Here is a 9,459-nt window from a genome sequence, read left to right as displayed (position 1 = left end):
CATGCCTTGGAAAGCATCCCACTTTTCTCCAACATTGTTTGCTTTCAAAGTTCCCTCAGCCATTGCGATGATGGTAACCGTTATGATGAAATGACTTCTGTGCTGCAGATATTAAATTGCTACACAGGCCACGACACTGATCCTCTGTTACAAATTATATTTACATTTTGCCAGTAGAAAAACAGTGTAACTAATTGATTATTGTAACATTCTCAACTGTAACTGTGTTGTTCATTAAAGACAGTACTGCTGCAAAACATGTGATGTCCACTGTCATTGTTGTAGTGTGTGTGTGTGTGTGTGTGTGCGCGTGTGTGTGTGTGTGTGTGTGTGTGTGTGTGTGTGTGTGTGTGTGTGTGCGCGCGTGTGTGTGTGTGTGTGCGTGTGTGTGTGTGTGTGTGTGTGTGTGTGGCCTCAGTCCAGTATAAACTACCTAAAGATAAACAGTTTCAGATTGAGGGCGGTGCATGGAGAGGGGGGGCGTTCTGAGTCTCCTTGGTGCGTCTCTGATATTTTCAGTCCACCAGTCCAAAGACGACTCCCTTTGTTCATTCAAGTAATGTTGCACGCTTCCGGGGCTCGCCGCCAACGCCAACGCCACCACCACCGCCTGGGGGGTGACGGATGCTCGCTGCTTCACCTCCAGCAGCTTGGAAAACAATAAATATGATGACCAATCCCGTCTCCAAAAGAAAAAAGTCTCCCACGCTCCTCTCGCTACTTCATCCTGTGATCACGCCGCCCCCGCCTTGGCCTTGGCTCCGCCCCCATCACCCTGTCTCGTCAGCCCGTGCTTCTGCTGCTATAAGCAGTCCTTGCAGAGTGCCACCTGGCCCTTCATGTAGTCGCAGCAACTGGTGGCGCCGGCGCAGCTGAACAGCAGCAGGTCGGACTGGAAGATGCAGTGGTGGCGAGTCTTGATGTAGGCCGGGACCAGCGTGTCGGTGCTCGACTCTAACGTCTGACAGTCAACGCCGAACCTGGGACACGGGGACGGATACAGTCAGTAACTACAGATGGAGACACTGAAATCCTGCATATTCTACCTTTAATGTCTGTTTATTTATTTATGTTTCAGCCAGAGAGAAAAGAAGAGACTAAAGGAGCCTTGACCCATTTATTCCAGTCAACAAACAGCGCCCTCTGGTGGTAAGTACACCAGTTACATGCCAGAGGACTGTTTGTGTGTGTTTCTGCCTTTCTGTGTCCTTCCCAGGTGCTAACAAGCTGATTGGATCCACCTGGAAAGCTGATTTCCACCTGTGGAGCTGGCCAATCAGAGGTGGCGTGTTCAGGCTGAAATAGGACCATTGTGAGGATCACCAGCAGCCATCTTGTTCTTGTGGTGTCTCTGTCTTTGAGACTGGTTTTTCGTGTGTTTTGACATTTAAATTCGACTTGTTCATGCTGTTTTGTGGTGGTGAGGTTGGGACTAGGTAAGTTGGGGGTACCCAGTACATTTACATCACGTAGGTGTTACTCCATTAGTTTATTGGTTGTGGTAAATGGTAAATGGACCTGCACTTATATAGTGCTTTTCTAGTCGCTTTGCGACCACTCAAAGCGATTTACACTACAGACTGCGCTCATTCACCCTTTCACACACACATTCATACTGGTGGCAGAGGCTACCCTAAACGGTGCCACCTGCCACCATTGGGAATTCATTCACACACCGATGAACGCAGCATCGGGAGCAATTTGGGGTTCAGTATCTTGCTCAAGGATACTTCGACATGTAGGCTGCGATGGTCAGGGATCGAACCACCAACCCTTCGGTTGGGGGCCAACCAACTCTCCCAACTATGCCCCTGTATTGTTCTGAAAAGCCTTTTTTGTAGAGAAGTTAGTTAGGTCTTTTTTTTTTTTTTTTTCTTCTTCACAGCTAGTTTAGATAGGCCTTCTTTTGTGATATTTGTTTCAACTTTCTTTTGGCACAACCACTTGTCCCATCCTCCCCCACCTTAGTGTGTCTTTCTTCTGTTGTTCATAAAATAAATCATCATTGTTCACATCACTTTTGACTTTGTTTAATTTTCTGATTGTTGTGTTATTGTCTGCTGGCTGGGTTTGGTCAGTGGACGTAACAACACCACACTGCACTTTATTTCAGTAAAAAAAAAAAATCTAAATGCACATACAGTCATGGAAAAATGATTAGACCCTTGTTCTCTTCAATTTCTTGTTCATTTTAATGCCTAGTACAACTAAATGTCCATCAGTTTGGACAATAATAATGATAACAACAGAAATAGCTGAGTTTAATTTAATATATCTACCATGGTCTTCTTGATGATAACCAAAATCATGATCAATAAAACCATGTTAAATGTCTAGATATCAGCTCTTGAATTAAACTCTTATCAGCTATTTTTGTTATTATATTTGTCCAAACAAATGCATCTTTAGTTGTACCAGGCATTAAAATGAACAAATACAATGAAGAGAACAAGGGTGGTCTAATAATTTTTTTTCATGACTGTATGAATTCAAACCTGTGGTGTGCCGCCCCCTAATGGACACTCATTGCAGGGACATTCTCAGAAATATTTTTATTCATGTTCCTTCTTTATGAATGTATGACTTTATGAAAGTTGCGTTGCGTTCCTTTCTTTGAGTTGCTATTCCTTCCTTCCAACTGTCTGCTTGTTGCTATTCCTTCCTTCTAATTGCATTCCTTCCTTTCTTTCTTCCAACTGTCTTCCAGTTGCGTTGCGTTCCTTTCTTTCTTTGAGTTGCTATTCCTTCCTTCCAACTGTCTTATAGTTACTATTCCTTCCTTCCAACTGTCTTCTTGTTGCTCTTTATGAATGTACCTGTCTTAGACACAAGTAGGGGAACATCAAGGAACACCTTTTTAAAGTCCTTTTTCAATTTCACGATTAATTTTTAAGCTTTTCCAGCACCTTACAGCTGCTCATATTACATGTTTCTGTCCAATACATACAGATTATTTTCACGTAAAAATGTATGTTTTGTGATGTATTTCCAGCACGTTAAAGTGTTTTTGTGTAGGTCAATGCCTTAAAGTGTGTGTGTGACTCACTTGGCCAGGTCCTTGTTATGGATATTTTTACAGTAATATTAGTTAGGTTACTGAACATTATAATATACTTTTATGCAAACACACAAGTACTTTATATTGTTTTATGTATTTATTATTTGTGTATTAGCTAGTATTTAGTATATGAATGTTATTTTTATTTAATTTAACAATCTATGATAGTGTCAAAAATGGTCAAATTTTAAATTCCTAAAAATGCTCAAGATAGCCCAATGATAGTCTGTTGATACATATTACAGTATAATCTGTCAAAAATGACAGGATACAAAACATATTTTTGAGATGTCCAAAATTTGGAAAAAGTCATACGACATACGCATGTCGAAATTTTTCAAGAAAAAGTCATAAAATTTTCAAACGGCCCGAAACTCTCAAAATGGTCTTGTCATAGTCTGTTGATAGATATAGTATCATTTTTCCCCCCAGAAATAACAAACACACCATATTTAAAGAAAAATAGTGGTACTGTGTTACCTGGTTCTCGATGAAGGCGTTGACTCTCTGCAGCATCCCCTCACAGGTGAACTCGTAGGGCAGGTAGGGCTCAATCTGATCACACAAACGGAGAAGATCACATGATCATAAGGTCAATTTTCTGTTTCTTTGTGTGTGCAGGAAGGAAGACGAGGAGCCTGGACCAGCTGGACACGGATCACACAAAGACATTCTTCTGACAACACCAGTTGATATGTATAATATACATGTACCAACAGTATAGTATGCCTACAACAAATTGTATTACATTTTCAGTTGATTTTGTTGTCATTTATCTCTCAGAAAAAACGGTGGGGACATGGCCCCCACTGGTGAGAACTCGGCTTGACGTACTCAAGTTTATTTACTATGACAAGATTTATTGGTAACTGTGTCCTGTCAAATGTAACTGAATCAACTATCAGTCTGTTTCACAATGTAATAATGTAATAAAGGTAAAATATAGTGGTTCAATAGTGACTTTGCATAATTAATTTTTTATCCAATTAAGATTGGAATCGGCGTTTCTTTCTTCCAACTGTCTTGTAGTTGCTATTCCTTCCTTCTAGTTGCATTCCTTTCATTCTTCCAACTGTCTTCCAGTTGCATTCCTTCCTTCTAGTTGCATTCCTTCCTTTCTTTCTTCCAACTGTCTTCTAGTTGCTATTCCTTCCTTCCAACTGTCTTCCAGTTGCGTTGCGTTCCTTTCTTTCTTTGAGTTGCTATTCCTTCCTTCCAACTGTCTTCTAGTTGCTATTCCTTCCTTCAACTGTCTTCTAGTTGCATTCCTTCCTTCTAGTTGCATTCCTTCCTTTCTTTCTTCCAACTGTCTTCTAGTTGCTATTCCTTCCTTCCAACTGTCTTCTAGTTGCTATTCCTTCCTTCCAACTGTCTTCTAGTTGCTATTCCTTCCTTCCAACTGTCTTCTAGTTGCTATTCCTTCCTTCCAACTGTCTTCCAGTTGCATTCCTTCCTTTCTTTCTTCCAACTGTCTTCTAGTTGCTATTCCTTCCTTCTAGTTTCATTCCTTCCTTCTAATTGCATTCCTTCCTTTCTTTCTTCCAACTGTCTTCCAGTTGCGTTGCGTTCCTTTCTTTCTTTGAGTTGCTATTCCTTCCTTCCAACTGTCTTCTAGTTGCTATTCCTTCCTTCCAACTGTCTTCTAGTTGCTATTTCTTACTTCAACTGTCTTCTAGTTGCATTCCTTCCTTTCTTTCTTCCAACTGTCTTCTAGTTGCTATTTCTTACTTCAACTGTCTTCTAGTTGCATTCCTTCCTTTCTTTCTTCCAACTGTCTTCTAGTTGCTATTCCTTCCTTCCAACTGTCTTCTAGTTGCTATTCCTTCCTTCTAGTTGCTCTTCCTTCCTTCTAGTTGCATTCCTTCCTTTCTTTCTTCCAACTGTCTTCCAGTTGCGTTGCGTTCCTTTCTTTCTTTGAGTTGCTATTCCTTCCTTCCAACTGTCTTCTAGTTGCATTCCTTGTTTCCAACTGTCTTCTAGTTGCTATTCCTTCCTTCTAGTTGCATTCCTTCCTTTCTTTCTTCCAACTGTCTTCCAGTTGCGTTGCGTTCCTTTCTTTCTTTGAGTTGCTATTCCTTCCTTCCAACTGTCTTCTAGTTGCTATTCCTTCCTTCCAACTGTCTTCTAGTTGCATTCCTTGTTTCCAACTGTCTTCTAGTTGCATTCCTTCCTTCCAACTGTCTTCTAGTTGCTATTCCTTCCTTCCAACTGTCTTCTTGTTGCTATTCCTTTCTTCTAGTTGCATTCCTCCCTTTCTTTCTTCCAACTGTCTACAACAGTATAGTATGCCTACAACAAATTGTATTACATTTTCAGGGTCCCGACTCTCAGCTATACACACACTCACTGGTGAGAACTCTGTTTGACGCACTCAAGTTTGTTTACTATGGCAAGATGTATTGGTAACTGTGTCCTGTCAAATGTAACTGAATTATACTCTAATATGTATCAACAGAATGTAATTGACCCATTTTTAGCAGTTTTCGGCATTTTAAAATTTGACCAATTTTGACCAAAATCGACATGCTATAGTATGACTTTTTTTCTAATTTTGGACAACTCAAAATACTGTGTTTTTCTGTCACCCAACTACGTGTATCAACAGACTACAATAAGACTATTTTGAGAGTATCGGGGCATTTTAAAATTTCGACAAATTACTTTTTTTTGAGGGGGTCATTTTGGAAATCCAAAAATATGGTGTTTTCTGTGATTTCTGGCCATGTTATGCTCTAATATGTATCAACAGACTATAATTGACCCATTTTAAGCAGTTTTAGGCATTTTAAGATTTCACCAATTTTGACCAAAATCACCATGCTATAGTATGACTTTTTTTTTGAGGGGGTCATTTTTGGACATCCCAAGATATTGTGTTTTCTACATAGACTACATTATTCTCCATCCAGATTACAGAAAATATTTCGGGATGTGTCACCCCAATGTATTAGGTGTCAAAGTGAAGAGGGAACACTATCCCACTTATTTTTGTCATGTCATAAGCTACAACCATTCTGGTCATCCTTGCTTGAGTTCTTCACCAAGGCCCTTAATCATCCATGTAACCTGTTCACTGTGTTGTTTGGAGCGGCTAATCCAGATAGTGTAAAAAGTATTTATGAAGCTAAGGCTATCTCCCTTTCAACGTTGTTAGCCAGAAAGCTAATTCTACAGTTTTGGAAATCTGAAAGGGCTCCTACGTTTGAAATGTGGTTGAGAGAGCTGGGAAATGTATTACACTTGGAGAAAATCAGGTACATGATATCTACTAGAGAGGATATCTTTTTTAAAATATGGCAACCTTTTCTTTATTTAATGTCTAAAAACTGAATTAGTGTTATTCTGTTGCTGTGCCATTTATGTTATACCCTTGTTTTGTTTGTCTAATGTCAAAAACTCTGTCAAAAAAAACCCCAAAACATGTATTGTTCTGTGTAGCTCCACCATTTAACTCTAATTTGTATACATAATTTGTATATATTTTTCTGTTATGAAAACAATAAAAATAAATACACAAAATATTGTGTTTTCTGTCATTTCTGGCCATATTATGCTCTAATATGTATCAACAGACTATAATTGACCCATTGTAAGCAGTTTTAGGCATTTTAAGATTTCACCAATTTTGACCAAAATCGACATGCTATAGTATGACTTTTTTTTGAGGAGGTCATTTTGGAAATCCCAAAATATGGTGTTTTTCTGTCATTTCTGGCCATATTATGCTCTAATATGTATCAACAGACTATAATTGACCCAGTTTAAGCAGTTTTAGGCATTTTAAAATTTGACTAATTTTGCCCGAAATCGACATTCTATAATATGACATGTTTTCAAATTTTGTACAACTCAGAATATTTTGTTTTTATGTCATTTCTGGAAAACCCACCCAACTCCATCATATTAGTTGGTCATTTGTATGAGTCTCTTTTTGTTCTCTTTCTCGTTGTTTTGTGTCCCATTGTGGTCATTTTGGATCTAGTTGGCTATTTATTGTTATTTGGTGTCGATTTGTTTTATTCTTGCCCCTTTCCGTTGTAATAAGTCTTTTTGTAGTTTTTGTTTCGCTGTTTTGCACTTCTTTGTAGTCTTTTTGCATGTCTTTGTAGTCTTTTTGTATCTCTTTGTAGTCTTTTTGCATGTCTTCGTAGTCTTTTTGCGTCTCTGTCATCTTTTTGCGTCTCTTTGCAGTCTTTTTGCATCTCTTTGTGGTCTTTTTGCATGTCTGATGTCTATTTGCGTCTCTGCTGTATTTTTACATCTCTTTTAAGTCATTTTTTCATCTTTCTTTGTAGTGTTTTGTGTCTCTTTGTAGTCTTTCTGCATCTCTTTGTAGCCAATTCAATAATTGTCATCTAATTTTCACTTTCTAGACTTTGGGCAATATGGCTGTTCAGGATTTCCATCAAAGGGTACTCTCCTCAGCCTCCACATCCACAGCCAGAATCATCTGTTTCATAGCTGCAGGAGGAGTCATCATTGCTGGACTTCCATCTGTGTTGATTGCAGCTGTTGCAGCTTCAACAGGTAACTGCACAAGTTTCACTGTATCTTTAACCTTCCAGATTTGTGAATGCAGCCACAACCTTTTGTCTGTTTCTGGTTACAGACTGGAACTCCACCTCATATGGATCTCCTTCACCATATGAGTGAGGGGAGACGGCCATGGTGTTGCCCATCACCCTTCAACATTTTACACCAGCCTACATTTCTGCTTTTGGCATGGGAGCTGTTGCTGCTGCTGTGATGTCATCCGCTGACTCTTTCCTCTTGTCTGCAACCACTGTCTTCACCACCAACATCTACCAGGCCAGGTGAAAGAAAATGAATGTAGAAGTGGGGATTTGTGATGTTTTAAGGGAACTTTGACAATGTAAATATCTACTGAACTATTGTTCTTCTTTTCAGGCATCAGACAAGGAGCTACAGTGGGTGATTCGGCTCTCCATAGTGGTTGCAGGACTTGTGGGAACTTCCCTCACATATCTGGATGGCGGCATTTTAGTGTTCTGGATCCTGGGCTCAGATCTCACATACACCATTTTATTTCCCCAAATGATCTGCGTCCTCTTCATTAGGGTATCCAATGGTTACGGGGTGATCGCATGCTACCTTGTTGCGGTGGTAATGAGGCTGTTGTGTGGAGAGCCGTTGTTCGGCCTCCCTGTGATCCTGCAGTTCCCAGGATGCACTTTAAAGGATGGTGTTTACATTCAGAGCTGGCCTTTCAAGACCATTTGCATGCTTTCTGCTCTGGTCTCCATTCCCATGGTCTCATATGTGGCTTCACTCCTGTTCAACAAGGGGATCCTTCCTGAGAGGCTGGACGTGTTCAAGGTGAAATCACAGGAAGCACCAGCAGATGGTGACAGAGACTCTGATTTTCAAAATGAAAAAGACACATCTGCCTCTCCACTAATGCTCGATACAGAATGCTAAGGATAGGATGCTCCTATTTATCTTGTTTGTGTCTTTTGAATATGACAGTTGGTTTGGGGTAATAGCAAAGGATGTATACTACTTACCATGTTTAGAGGAGCCTATAGTAAGAGTCCATAATATGTGTACTGTGACCTCGGCAACACTGGATTATACTGGATATTATTACTATGTCTGCAATAGCACAACAGTGCCACTACAACCATGTACCATTGTACCATTGTTTATGTTCTGAATGTTATCGGTCTTCTTGGGTATAAAACGTTCAATGTCTGGGTTTAAACTCTCCATATTAACTGAACCCCAGTTCCAGAACATAGACTACATAGACTACATTATTCTCCATCCAGATTACAGAAAATATTTCGGGATGTGTCACCCCCAGTGATGCCGGTAACGCGTTAATTAGTAACGCGTTACTCTAATATGACCACTTTTTTCAGTAACGAGTAATCTAACGCGTTACTATTTCCAAACCAGTAATCAGATTAAAGTTACTTATCCAAGTCACTGTGTGCGTTAGTATTTTTTGTCATTTTCCTTAGTAAAACGATATATTTGCTTTCTTCTTGCGACTCGGGGAGCGACGTCGATCGGCGGTTTTGCAATCTATTTTGCGGGTAAAAATGGGTTTGGGTGGGTGGATAAAATTGGGCTGTTTTCGGATCAGTTCTGCGGGTTTTTGAAGCCGAAACACGGGCACTTCAGATCCTTTTTCTGCGACCCTCTGTTCAGCAGGCAGCAGTCTCACTCACTCATTCACTCACACACACACTACAGCTCTGGCTGACGTGCCCCCTAAACTCACAACAGACACTCCCACTACCTTCAGGCTACGTTAAGTCAATCAGTAAGGATGACTATATGGCGCTTTATATCCAACACAATCATGATCTAGTCTGTCCTTAGCCTACAAAATAAAGTTTGAGAAATGTCTGCATGGAGCACAGCTGCTTACAGGT

At 40.1% G+C, this 9,459-nt stretch overlaps 1 pseudogene; it reads left to right on the top strand.

The window, feature by feature from the left end:
* Nucleotides 1-5,987: 5,987 nt before the first annotated feature.
* On the top strand, nt 5,988-8,800 carry LOC131962605 (high-affinity choline transporter 1-like; annotated as a pseudogene).
* The last annotated feature ends 659 nt before the right edge of the window (nt 8,801-9,459 follow it).

Source organism: Centropristis striata, chromosome 24, assembly GCF_030273125.1.
Source record: "Centropristis striata isolate RG_2023a ecotype Rhode Island chromosome 24, C.striata_1.0, whole genome shotgun sequence".
In the NCBI taxonomy this organism is placed as follows: Eukaryota; Metazoa; Chordata; class Actinopteri; order Perciformes; family Serranidae; genus Centropristis; species Centropristis striata.
Note: the sequence above shows the minus strand (reverse complement) of the source record. Positions and strands in the feature narration are given on the sequence as shown.